Source organism: Trachypithecus francoisi, unplaced genomic scaffold (genome assembly GCF_009764315.1).
Source record: "Trachypithecus francoisi isolate TF-2019V2 unplaced genomic scaffold, Tfra_2.0 Lachesis_group1, whole genome shotgun sequence".
NCBI lineage: Eukaryota > Metazoa > Chordata > Mammalia > Primates > Cercopithecidae > Trachypithecus > Trachypithecus francoisi.
The window spans coordinates 214,906-227,555 of NW_022681454.1; the positions used below are offsets into that span (position 1 = coordinate 214,906).

At 40.2% G+C, this 12,650-nt stretch overlaps 1 long non-coding RNA gene across 1 annotated transcript in view; it reads left to right on the forward strand.

Annotated features, from left to right (window-relative positions):
- The first annotated feature begins 1,019 nt into the window (after positions 1 to 1,019).
- The window catches only part of LOC117084996, a 24,892-nt gene continuing 13,261 nt past the window's right edge, over positions 1,020 to 12,650 (forward strand). Inside the window, exon 1 of the long non-coding RNA XR_004437741.1 lies at positions 1,020 to 1,267. This is a non-coding gene — a long non-coding RNA (uncharacterized LOC117084996). The remainder of the gene's footprint in view (positions 1,268 to 12,650) is intronic.

Sequence of the window (12,650 nt, forward strand, 5' to 3'; positions counted from 1 at the left end):
TTATTTACTTGGGTGTTCATCATTGTTTTCTTGTGTAGGTGAGTAATCAAAGAAACAGCGTAAAATTACGATCTATTTATTGTTTGATTATGTTATTCTGTGAGAGAAACTCTTTTCTTGAAGGTGATTTTTAAAGACTAACCTTTTTAGGTAGATCTAAGTATTAATTGTGATGAAAAACATGAAAATGCCAGGGAAAAGAGAGATCAGACTGTTACTATGTCTATTATATAGTAAAGGAAGACATAAGAAACTCCATTTTGATCTGTATTTTGAACAATTGTTTTGCCTTGAGATGCTGTTAATCTGTAACTTTAGCCCCAACCCTGTGCTCACAAAAACGTGCTGTATGGAATCAAAGTTTAAGGGATCTCGGGCTGCGCAGGCTGTGCCTTGTTAACAGTATGTTTACCGGCCATGTGCTTGTTAAAAGTCATCACCATTCTCCATTCTCGGTTAACCAGGGGCACAATGGACTGCGGAAAGCTGCAAGGACCTCTGCCCAAGAAAGCCTGGGTATTGTTCAAGGTTTCCCCCCACTGAGACAGCCTGAGATACGGCCTCATGGGAAGGGAAAGACCTAGCCATCCCCCAGCCCGACACCCATAAAGGGTCTGTGCTGAGGAGGATTAGTAAAAGAGGAAGGCCTCCGTCTCCTGCATGCCCCGGGAATGGAATGTTTCAGTGTAAAACCCAATCATACATTTGTTCTATTCTGAGATAGGAGAAAACCACCCTGTGGCTGGAGGCGAGACATGCTGGCAGCAATGCTGCTCTGTTATTCTTTGCTACACTGAGATGTTTGGGTGGAGAGAAGCATAAATCTGTCCTATGTGCACATCCAGGCATAGTACCTCCCCTTGAACTTATTTGTGACACAGATTCCTTTGCTCAAATGTTTTCTTGCTGACCATCTCCTGACTGTCACCCTGTTTTCCTGCTACATTCCCCTCACCGAGATAGTGAAAATAGTAATTTATAAATACTGAGGAAACTCAGAGACCAGTGCTAGTGCAGGTCCTCCGTATGCTGAGCACCGGTCTCCTGGCCCCACTGTTCTTTCTCTATACTTTGTCTCTGTTTTATTTCTTTTCTCAGTTTCTCTTACCACCTGATGAGAAATACCCACAGGTGTGGAGGGGCAGTCCACCCCTTCGCCTGCCGCCCAACATGGGTGCCTTTCTCTTGGGTGCAGGTATGCTAAGAATGTCACCATTGAGGACAAGTCAAGGAGAGATTCCTGAGTACATCCACTGTCAGCCTTGCGGTAAGCTTGTGCGCTCGGAGGAACCCAGGGTAACAATGGGACAAACTGAAAGTAAATACGCGTCTTATCTCAGCTTCATTAAAATTCTTTTAAGAAGAGGGGGAGTTAGAGCTTCTACAGAAAATCTAATTATGCTATTTCAAACAGTAGAACAATTCTGCCCATGGTTTCCAGAACAGGGAACTTTAGATATAAAAGATTAGGGGGGGGGGAAATGGCAAAAAATTAAAACAAGCAAATAGGGAAGGTAAAATCCCGCTTGCAGTATAGAATTATTGGGCCATTATTAAAGCAGGTTTAGAACTGTTTCAAACAAGAGAAGATAGCGTTTCAGTTTCTGATGCCCCTGAAAGCTGTGTAATAGATTGTGAAGAAGAGGTAGGGACAGAGTTTAAGAAAGGAATGAAAAGTTAACATTATAAAAATGTAGCAGAGTCTGTAATGGGCCAGTCAATGCAAAATATTGACTATAGTCAATTACAGGAGGTAATATATCCTGAATCATCAAAACTGGGGGAAGGAGATCCAGAATCATTGGGGCCATCAGAGCCTAAATGACAATGGCCTTTTCCCACGGTTCAGATGCCTGTAACATTACAACCTCAAATGCAGGTTAGACAAGTACAAACTCCAAGAGAATATCAAGTAGAAAAGGATAGAGTCTCTATCCCAGCAGTGCCAATCCAGACACGGTATCCACAATATCAGCCATTAGAAAATAAAACCCAACTGCTGGTAGTTTATCAATATCGGCCGCCAGCCGAGCTTCAGTATTGGCCGCCTCCAGAGGTTCAATACAGACCTCAAGCAGTGTGTCCCATGCCAAATAGCACGGCACCATACCAGCAACCTGTGACGGTGGCGCTTGGTCCTACAGCACCACCTAGTGGATAATATAGCACACTGCATGAAATCATTGATAAAGCCAGAAAACAGGGAGATCTTGAGGCATGGCAGTTCCTGGTAAGTTTACAACCGGTACCGGACGGGGAAGAGACTCAAGTAGGAGCGCCTACCCGAGCTGAGGCTAGATATGAATCTTTCACCATGAAAATGTTAAAAAATATGAAGAAAGGAGTTACAAACAATATGGACCCAACTCACCTTACATGAGAACATTATTAGATTCCATTGCTCATGGAAGTAGATTTATTCCTTATGATTGGGAAATTTTGGCTAAATCTTCCATTTCACCCTCTCAGTTTCTACAGTTTAAAACCTGGTGGACTGATGGAGTGGAGTACAAGAACAGGTATGAAAAAATCAGTCTACTAATCCCACTGTTAATATAGATGTAGACCAATTGTTAGGAACAGGTCCAAATTGGAGTACCATTAACCAAAAACCAGTAATGCAGAATGAGGCTGTTGAACAAGTAAGGGCTATTCGCCTCAGGGCCTGGGAAAAAATTCAGGACCCAGGAACCACCTGCTCTTCTTTTAATTCTATTAGACACAGCTCTAAAGAGCCATATCCTAACTTTGTGGCAAGATTGCACAATGCTGCTCAAAAATCTATTACAGATGATAATGCCCAAAAAGTTATTGTAGAATTAATGGCCTATCAAATGCAAATCCAGAATGTCAATCGGCCATAAAGCCATTAAAAGGAAAAGTTCCAGCAGGAGTTGATGTAATTACAGAATTTGTGAAGGCTAGTGATGGGGTTGGAGAAGCTATGCATAAGGCAATGCTAATGGCTCAAGCAATGACGGGGGTCACATTAGGAGGACAAGTTAGAACATTTGGGGGAAAATGTTATGATTGTGGTCAAATCGGTCATCTAAAAAAGAACTGCCCAGTCCTAAATGAACAGAATATAGTATGTCAAGCTATTACAGCAAAAAATAAAGAGCCACCTGGCCTGTGTCCAAGATGTGGAAAAGAAAAACATTGGGCTAATCAATGACATTCTAAGTTTGATAAAAATCAGCAACCATTGTTGAGAAACAGGAAGAGGGGCCAGTCTCAGGCCCCACAACAAACCGGTGCATTCCCAATTCAGCCATTTGTTCCTCAGGGTTTTCAGGGACAACACCCCCCCCCGCAGCAAATACCACCACTTCAGGGAGTCAACCAATTGTCAGACAACCAGCTGTCAAACAACAGTACAACAGTGCCCCCTGCCACAGCAGGCAGCACAGCAGTAGATTTATGTTCCACTCAAATGGTCTCTTTACTCCCTGGAGAGCTCCAACGAAAGATTCCTGCAGGGGTATATGGCCCACTGCCAGAAGGGACGGTAGACCTTATTTTAGGGAGATCGAGTCTAAATTTGAAGGGAGTCCAAATTCATACTGGGGTAATTGATTCAGATTATAAAGGGGAAATTAAGTTAGTGATCAGCTCCACTGTTCCCTGGAGTGACAATCCAAGTGATAGAATTGCTCAAATACTGCCTTTGTCTTATATTACAATTGGGGAAAAGAAAACAGAAAGAGCAGGAGGGTTTAGAAGTATCATCCCTGCTGGAAAAGCTGCTTCTTGGGATATTCCCATCTCAGAGGATAGACCTGAGTGTACAGTCACTATTCAGGAAAAGCAATTTGAAGGATTAGTGGATACCGGGGCTGATGTCTCTATCATCACCTTAAATCAATGGATGGCCAAAAAATTGGCCTAAACAAAAGCCTGTTACAGGATTTGTTGGCATAGGTACTGAAGGGGTGGCCTGCCCCTCCACACCTGTGGGTGTTTCTCGTTAGGTGGAACAAGAGACTTGAGAAAAGAAATGAGACACAGAGACAAAGTATAGAGAAAGAAAAGGTGGGCCCAGGGGACCGGCGCTCAGCATACAGAGGACCCACGCCAGCACTGGTCTCTTGAGTTCCCTCAGTATTTATTGACCATTATCTTTACCATCTTAGAAAAAGGGAAGTGGCAGGATAATAGGATCATAGTAGGGAGAAGGTCAGCAGTAAGACATATGAATAAAGATCTCTGTGACATGAGTAAGTTTAAGGAAAAGTGCTGTGCCTTGATACGCATATGCAAACATCTCCATAAACCTTTTTAGTGCATAAAGAGCAGCATTGCCGCTAGCACATCCCACCTTCAGCCCTAAGGCGGTTTTCTCCTTTCTCAGTCAACAGAACATAAAATCGTCCATCGACCGGCAGGAGACAGATGCTTTTCTCTATCTCAACTGCCAAGAGGCCTTCTTTCCTCTTATACTAGTCCTCAGCACAGACCCTTCGTGGGTGTCAGGCTGGGGAACGATCTTTCCCTTCCCACGAGGCCATATTTCAGACTATCACATGGGGAGAAACCTTGGACAATACCTGGCTTTCCTAGGCAGAGGTCCCTGCGACCTTCTGCAGTGTATGTGTCCCTGGGTAGTTGAGATTAAGAGAATGGTGATGACTTTTCACAAGCATACTGCCTTCAGGCACTTGTTTAACAAAGCACACCCTGCACAGCCCAGATCTGTTAAACCTTGAGTCACCACCGCACATGTCTCTTACAAGGACAAGGTTGGGGGTAGGGTCACAGATTAACAGCATCTCAAATACAGAACAAAGTGGAGTCTCTTATGTCTACTTCTTTCTATATAGACACAGTAACAGTCTGATCTCTCTTTTCCCCACAAGGCACCACCTCAGAAGTGTATCAAAGTGCCATGATTTTACCTTGTCTAGGACCTGATAAGAAAGTACAGTTCAACCTATGATCACTTCTATTCCAATCAATTTATGGGGCCGAGGCTTGTTACAACAATGCCATGCAGAGATTACTATCCCAGTCTCCCTATACAGCCCCGTGAGTCAAAAAATAATGAGTAAAATGGGATATCTCCCTAAAAAGGGACTAGGGAAGCGTGGAGATGCCATTAAAGTCCCAACTGAGGCTGAGGGAAATCAAGAAAGAAAAGGAATAGAGTATCATTTTTAGGAGTGGCCACTGTAGAGCCTCCAAAACCCATTCCATTAACTTGGAAAACAGAAAAACATGTATGGGTAAATCAGTGGCTGGTACCGAAACAAAAGCTGGAGGCTTTACACTTACTAGCAAAGGAACAATTAGAAAAGGGACATATTGAGCCTTCATTTCTGCCTTGGAATTCTCCTGGTTGTAATTCAGAAAAAATCCAGCAGATGGTGCATGCTGACCGACTTAACAGCTGTTAATACTGTAATTCAACCCATGGGGGCTCTTCAACCCAGGTTGCCCTATCCGGCCATGATCCCCAAAGGTTAGCCTTTAATTATAATTGATCTGAAGGACTGCTTTTTTACCATTCCTCTGGCAAAACAGGATTTTGAAAAATTTGCTTTTACTATACCAGCCACAAATAATAAAGAACCAGCCACCAGGTTTCAGTGGAAAGTGTTGCCTCAGGGAATGCTTAATAGTCCAGCTATTTGTCAGACTTTTGCAGCTCAAGCTCTTCAACCAGTTAGAGACAGGTTTTCAGACTATTATTCATTATGTTGATGATATTTTGTGTGCTGCAGAAACGAGAGACAAATTGACTGTTACACATTTCTGCAGACTGAGGTTGCCAACCCAGGACTGACAATAGCATCTGATAAGATTCAAACCTCTATTCCTTTCCATTACTTGGGGATGCAGGTAGAGGAAAGGAAAATTAAACCACAAAAAATAGAAATAAGAAAAGACACACTAAAAACATTAAAACGGTTTCCTTTTTTTTTTTTTGAGATAGAGTCTCGCTCTTGTCACCCAGGCTGGAGTGCAGTGGCGTGATCTTGGCTCACTGCAAAAACATTAAATGACTTTCAAAAAGTTGCTAGGAGATATTAATTAATTTCGGCCAACTCTAGGCATCCCTACTTATGCCATGTCAAATTTGTTCTCTATCTTAAGAGGGGATCCAAAATTGAATAGTAAAAGAACATTAACTCCAGAGGCAACTTAAAAAATTAGTTGAAGAAAAAATTTGGTCAGCACAAGTAAATAGATCACTTGGCCCCACTCCAACTTTCGATTTTTGCTACTGCACATTCTCCAACAGACATCATTGTTCAAAATGCAGATTGTTCTGATGTCTTCCTTTTCTACATAGACACAGTAACAGTCTGATCTCTCTTGCTTTTCCCTACATTAAACATTTTCAAGTGTACAGTCTAATGGTATTAAGTACGTTTACTTTTTTTTGCAATGGATCTCTAGATTAATTTTATCTTACAAAAGTAAAATTTAATACATTATAAACAATTTAACTTAGCTCTTTTTTTCCTTTTTCTTCAGCTACTGAAGAACACCATTTTACTTCCTGTTTCTATAATTTTGGCTGATTTCCATATTATTAGTGTAATTATATAATGTCTGTTTCTTTTTGACTATTTTATATAATGTAATGTTCTCAGGCTTTGTTTTTGTAAAATGTGTCAGAATATCTTTGTTTTAAAATGAAATACTTCATTGTATGTATATGTCACATTTTAAAAATCTAATACTGATCTCTAAAGGGACATTTGTGTTGTTCCCAGGAATTGTCTTGTGTAAATAATAATGAAGAACATGCATATGTAAATATCTATTTAAAGTCCTGCTTTAGATATTCTTGGAATAGTTAGGATACAGTGATGTAGTACTATGTGTATGTCCATATTTTTGTTTCCTGAGCCTTTGATGTCATATCCAAAAAGCGATTGCTAAGAACAGTTGCATGAAACCTTCACCATCTATGTTTTTATTACATTCCACATATGTGTAAGATCATGTGGAATTTGTCTCAGTTTATCTGGTTTATTTCTGTAACATATGATCTAGCAATTTGAATTCTTTTTTTCTTACATGGTCAACATTTTATTGTCTTAGAATCAAAAAAAATCTTAAATTATGATGTTTATTGCTTAAATATATGTCACCCTGTGATACATTTTTTTCTATAATAGCTGTACTAACTTACAATCTTACCAGCCTTATATGTTAACTTTTATGTACATTCTCACTAATAATTTTTTTTTTTGCCTTTCTAATTACAGTCATTCTAACTGCAGTGAAGTCGTATCTTATTATGGCTTTGATTTGCATATCTCTGATAATTAGTGATGTTGAGCATCTTTGCATGTTCTTGGCCTTTTGTATTTCTTGTTTTGAAAAATGCCTCTTAGTCCGGGCACAGTGGCTCATGCCTGTAATCCCAGCACTTTGTGAGGCTGAGATGGGCGGATCACCTGAGGTCAGGAGTTCAAGAGCAGCCTGGCCAACATGGTGAAAACCCCTTCTCTACTAGCTACACATGGTGGCAGGCGCCTGTAATCCCACCTACTCAGGGGGCTGAGGCAGGAGAATCGCTTGTACCCAGGGGGCGAAGGTTGCAGTGAGCTATTGGGGGAACCAGCCCCCATTATTTCAACATAGGTTCTTTTCTGTTTTCCCTAAGTGTCGGCCGGTCTGAGAAATAAAAGGAAAGAGTACAAAAGAGAGAAATTTTAAAGCTGGGTGTCCGGGGAGACATCACATGTCGGCAGGTTCTGTGAAGGCCCCCCGCAAGCCGCAAAACTAGCAAGTTTTTATTAGCGATTTTCAAAGGGGAGGGAATGTACAAATAGGGTCACAGAGATCACATGCTTCAAAGGCAATAAAATATCACAAGGCAGATGGGCAAGGCAAGGTCACAAGGCCAGGGCAAAACTAGAATTGCTGATGAAGTTTCTTGTCCCACTGTGCACGTGTTGTCATTGATAAACATCTTAACAGGAATCAGGGTTCAAGAGCAGAGAACCAGTCTTGACTAGAATTCGCCGGGCTGGAATTTCCTAATCCTAGCAAGCCTGGGGGCGCTGCGGGAGACCAGGGCGTGTTTCATCCCTATCTACAACTGCATAAGGCAGACACTCCCAGACTGGCCATTTTAGAGGCCTCCGCCTGGGAATGCATTCTTTTCAGAGGACTGTTAATTAATATTCCTTACTGGGGAAAGAATTCAGCGATATTTCTCTTGCCCATTTTCGGCAATAAGAGAAATACAACTCTATCATGCCCGGCTCCCAGGCATGGTTTATCTCCCTTGTTCCCTGAACATCACTGTTATCCTATTCTTTTTTCAAGGTGCCCAGATTTCATACTGTTCAAACACACATGCTTTATGAACAATTTGTGCAGTTAACGCAATCATCACACATCCTCAGCTTACAAAGATGACAGGATTAAGAGATTAAAGACAAACATAGGAAATTATAGGAGTATTGATTGGGGAAGTGATAAATGTCCATGAAATCTTCACAATTTATGTTTAGAGACTGCAGTAAAGACGGGAGTAAGAAATTATAAAAGTATTAATTTGGGGAACTAATACATTTCCATGAAATCTTCACAATTTATATTATTCTGCCATGGCTTCAGCCAGTCCCTCCGTTTGGGGTCCCTGACTTCCTGCAACAGTGAGCCTAGACAGCATCATTGCACTCCAGCCTGGGCAACAAGAGTGAAACTCCATCTCAAAAAAAAAAAAAAAAGAAAAATGTCTCTTAATGTCTCTTCCCTAGTTTCAAATTATGTGTTATATTTGTTGTTTGTTATATATTCTGTAAGTTTTCCTCTCATGTATATTTTGCAAATATTTTCTTTCATTCTATAGATTATCTCTTCGCTCTGTTGTTTTCTTTGCTGTGCAAAGCATTCTTAGTTTGTTGTAATCCCATTTGCATATTTTTGTGTATGTTTTGAAGTCTTAAAAATTCTTTGTTCTGCAATATGTTGTAAAGCATTCCTCTATGTTTACTTCAAATAGCTTTATAGGTTTAGGTTTCCTATTTAAATCTTTATTTGTGATTGAGTTTTTTATATCATAAGAGGTAGGGGCCTAGTTTCTTTTATATGTAGATAATCAATTTTTCTAGCACCATTTATTGAAAAGACAGTCTTATTCCAAATGTGTGTTCTTGATATCTTTGTTGAAAATCACGTGGCTCTAGGTTCACGAATTTATTACTGGGCTCACTGGATACTTTGACCTGTTTATTTGTTTTTATGTCAGTATCATCCTGTTTTGCTCATTATAATTTTATAGTATGTTTTGCAGCCAGGTAATGAGATGCTTCCAGCTTTGTTCTTTTTGCTCAGGATTACTTTTGCCATTTGTGGGTCTTTGGTGGTTCCTCATAAATTTTAAGCTTTTTTTTTTTTTTCCATTTCTGTGAAAAAACTCATTAGTATTTTGGTAGCGATTACATAATCTGTAGATCACCTTGGGTAGTATAGCCACTTTTATATTTTTTCAATTCATAAGCAAAAAAATCTCAATTTCTCATGTCTTCTTCAGTTTTTTATCGATGTTATAATAATTTTCAGTGTAGAGAGTGTTTACCTGTTTAATTAGGTTTGCTGCTAGACATCTAGATATCTTTATTTTTATTGTGTATGTAGGAGTATTGGCAAAATACAACATTCAACATGCCTTTAAGAAACTCAGGCCGGATGCGGTGGCTCAAGCCTTGTAATCCAGCACTTTGGGAGGCCGAGACGGGCGGATCACGAGGTCAGGAGATCGAGACCATCCTGGCTAACACGGTGAAACCCCGTCTCTACTAAAAAATACAAAAAACTAGCCGGGCGAGGTGGCGGGCGCCTGTAGTCCCAGCTACTCGGGAGGCTGAGGCATGAGAATGGCATGAACCCGGGAGGCGGGGCTTGCAGTGAGCTGAGATGCGGCCACTGCACTCCAGCCCGGGCGACAGAGCGAGCCTCCGCCTCAAAAAAAAAAAAAAAGAAACTCAACAAATTAGGTATAGATGGTATGTACCACAACACAATAAAGGCCATGTATGACAAATCAATGACTGATACCATCCTAAACAGGAAAGAGCAGAGCACTTTTTTTCTGACATCTCGGACAAGGATGTTTTCATTGTGTATGACAATATTCAGCTGTGTATGCCATAAGACTGTGGAGCATGGCTGGGCATGGTGGCTCACACTTGTAATCCCAGCACTTTGGAATGCTGCAGTGGGTGAATCACTTGACGTTAGGAGTTCAAGACCAGCCTGACCAACAGGATGAAACCCTGTCTCTACTAAAAATACAAAAATTAGCTGGGTGTGGTGGTGAGCACCTGTAATCCCAGCCAGTCAGGAGGCTGAGGCAGGAGAATAACTTGAACCTGGTAGGCGAAGGTTGCAGTGAGCCAAGATCCTGCCAAGGCACTCCAGCCTGGGTGACAGAGCAAGACATCATCTCAAAAAATAAAAATAAAAAATAAAAAGACTATGGAGCACAAGTCAAATATGGATCAGTTATATGTCTATTTCTATTATAAGAGTCTCTGTTTATCTATATGCATATTGTTCCTGTTAGTGTTTATGAGTTGTATACTTGTTCGGTTTATGTGTATACAATGGTGGTTTTACCCTGCCTAGCTGAGTAGTCCTTGAAATTCTCCTAATTTTACCCTCTATTTATTTGTAAATCTATGTTTTTGTGTGTGGGGGAGAAACACTTGTGATTTGAAGATTTCAAAAACTGTCAAACTTCTGTGTCTATTTTAGATATTATTTAGATATTGTTTTAATTGTCAAAACACAAACTTTACCATCTTAATTTTTTTTAAATTTTGAGTTCAGTCATATTAATTATATTGATATTGTTACGTATATAATTATATTGACATTGTTACGTACTATATCTTTAGAATGTGTTTATCTTGCGAAGCCAACACTGAAAACACATTAAACAACTAACTACTTTTTCTGTTTTCTGGTCCTTTACAAAAACAATTCTGTTTTCTATTTTAGAGTCAAACTGCTTTAGATATCTCATGTGAGTTGATTCACACAGTTTGTGTCTTCATGGCTGACTTATTTCATGTCACACAATGTCATCAAGATTTATCTTTATTACACTTGTTAGAGTTTTTTTGCTTTTTACAAACTGAGTAGTATTTCATTATTTTAATGTTACAAATTTATCCATTCATTTGGTGAGAAATTTGCATTGCTTTCATTTATTTGCTTTCAGTAACAGTACTACAATAATTATGAGTGTACAAATTACTCTTCATTCAACCATATGTGTGATAGTGTATATTTATGCCGGATTTTATTTTATTAATCTAGCTGTTCAGCTTTATACCCATATCAAATTGTTTTAATTCTTTTTTTTTTTTTTTTTTTTTTTTGAGGTGGAGTCTCGCTCTGTCGCCCGGACTGGAGTGCAGAGGCCAGATCTCAGCTCACTGCAAGCTCTGCCTCCCGGGTTTTCGCCATTCTCCTGCCTCAGCCTCCGGAGTAGCTGGGACTACAGGCGCCCGCCACCTCGCCCGGCTAGTTTTTGTATTTTTAGTAGAGACGGGGTTTCACCGTGTTAGCCAGGATGGTCTTGATCTCCTGACCTCGTGATCCGCCCGTCTCGGCCTCCCAAAGCGCTGGGATTACAGGCTTGAGCCACCGTGCCCGGCCAAATTGTTTTAATTCTTTTGCTTTGTATGCGCTTTGAAATCATGAGCCGTGGTGCCTCCAACGTTTTTTTTAATTGTTGGGTGCTTTATTGTCCCTTGAAATTCTATATAACTTTGGGGTTGCTTTTTCTATTTCTGCAAGAACTTGATTAGAAATTTGACTGGGATTTCGTTTAATCTGTAGATTACACTGAGCAGTCTAGACATCTTCATAATATTTCAAAATTTGAACAAGAGCATGCTGAAGACTGTATTTTTTAATTTCTATAAATATGTCAGTGTTAGTTTTCTTTTATTAATTTATACTCTCATTCCAGTTTGGTCATTAAAAGCTATCCGTAAAATTTCTATTTAAAAACATATTTTAAGACTTTTTTTGTGGCCTAACAGGTGGTTTATCAAGGAGAACATTGTATGAGCTGTTGAGAAGTGTGTATATCCTGCTGTTGTTGCGGAGTATTCTCTACGGTTCTCTTAGGCATAACTGCCATATACTGCTTCAAGTCTTCTCTTTTCTTATGAATATTCTTTTTTGATTATTCATTACAGAAATTGGGGTATTGAAATATTCTACTACAGGCCAAGCGTGGTGGCTCACACCTGTAATCCCAGCACTCTGGGAGGCTGAGGTGGGCAGATCACGAGGTCAGGAGATTGAGACCATCCTGGCTAACATGGTGAAACTCCATCTCTATTAAAAATACAAAAAATTAGCCAGGCATGTTGGCGGGTGCCTGTAGTGTCAGCTACTGGGGAGGCTGAGGCAGGAGAATGGCGTGAACCCGGGAGGCAGAGCTTGCAGTGAGCCAAGATCACGACACTGCACTCCAGCCTGGGCAACAGAGCGTGAGACTCCATCTCAAAAAAAAAAAAAAAAATCTACTATAATTATATTGCTTCCTCTGTCTTGCTTTGTCAGTGTTTGATTTTTATATTTGGAACCCTAATGTGACACTGACACACACACACACAATTTATATATATATATACACATTTGTCATGGGTTCACAGTAAATGAAG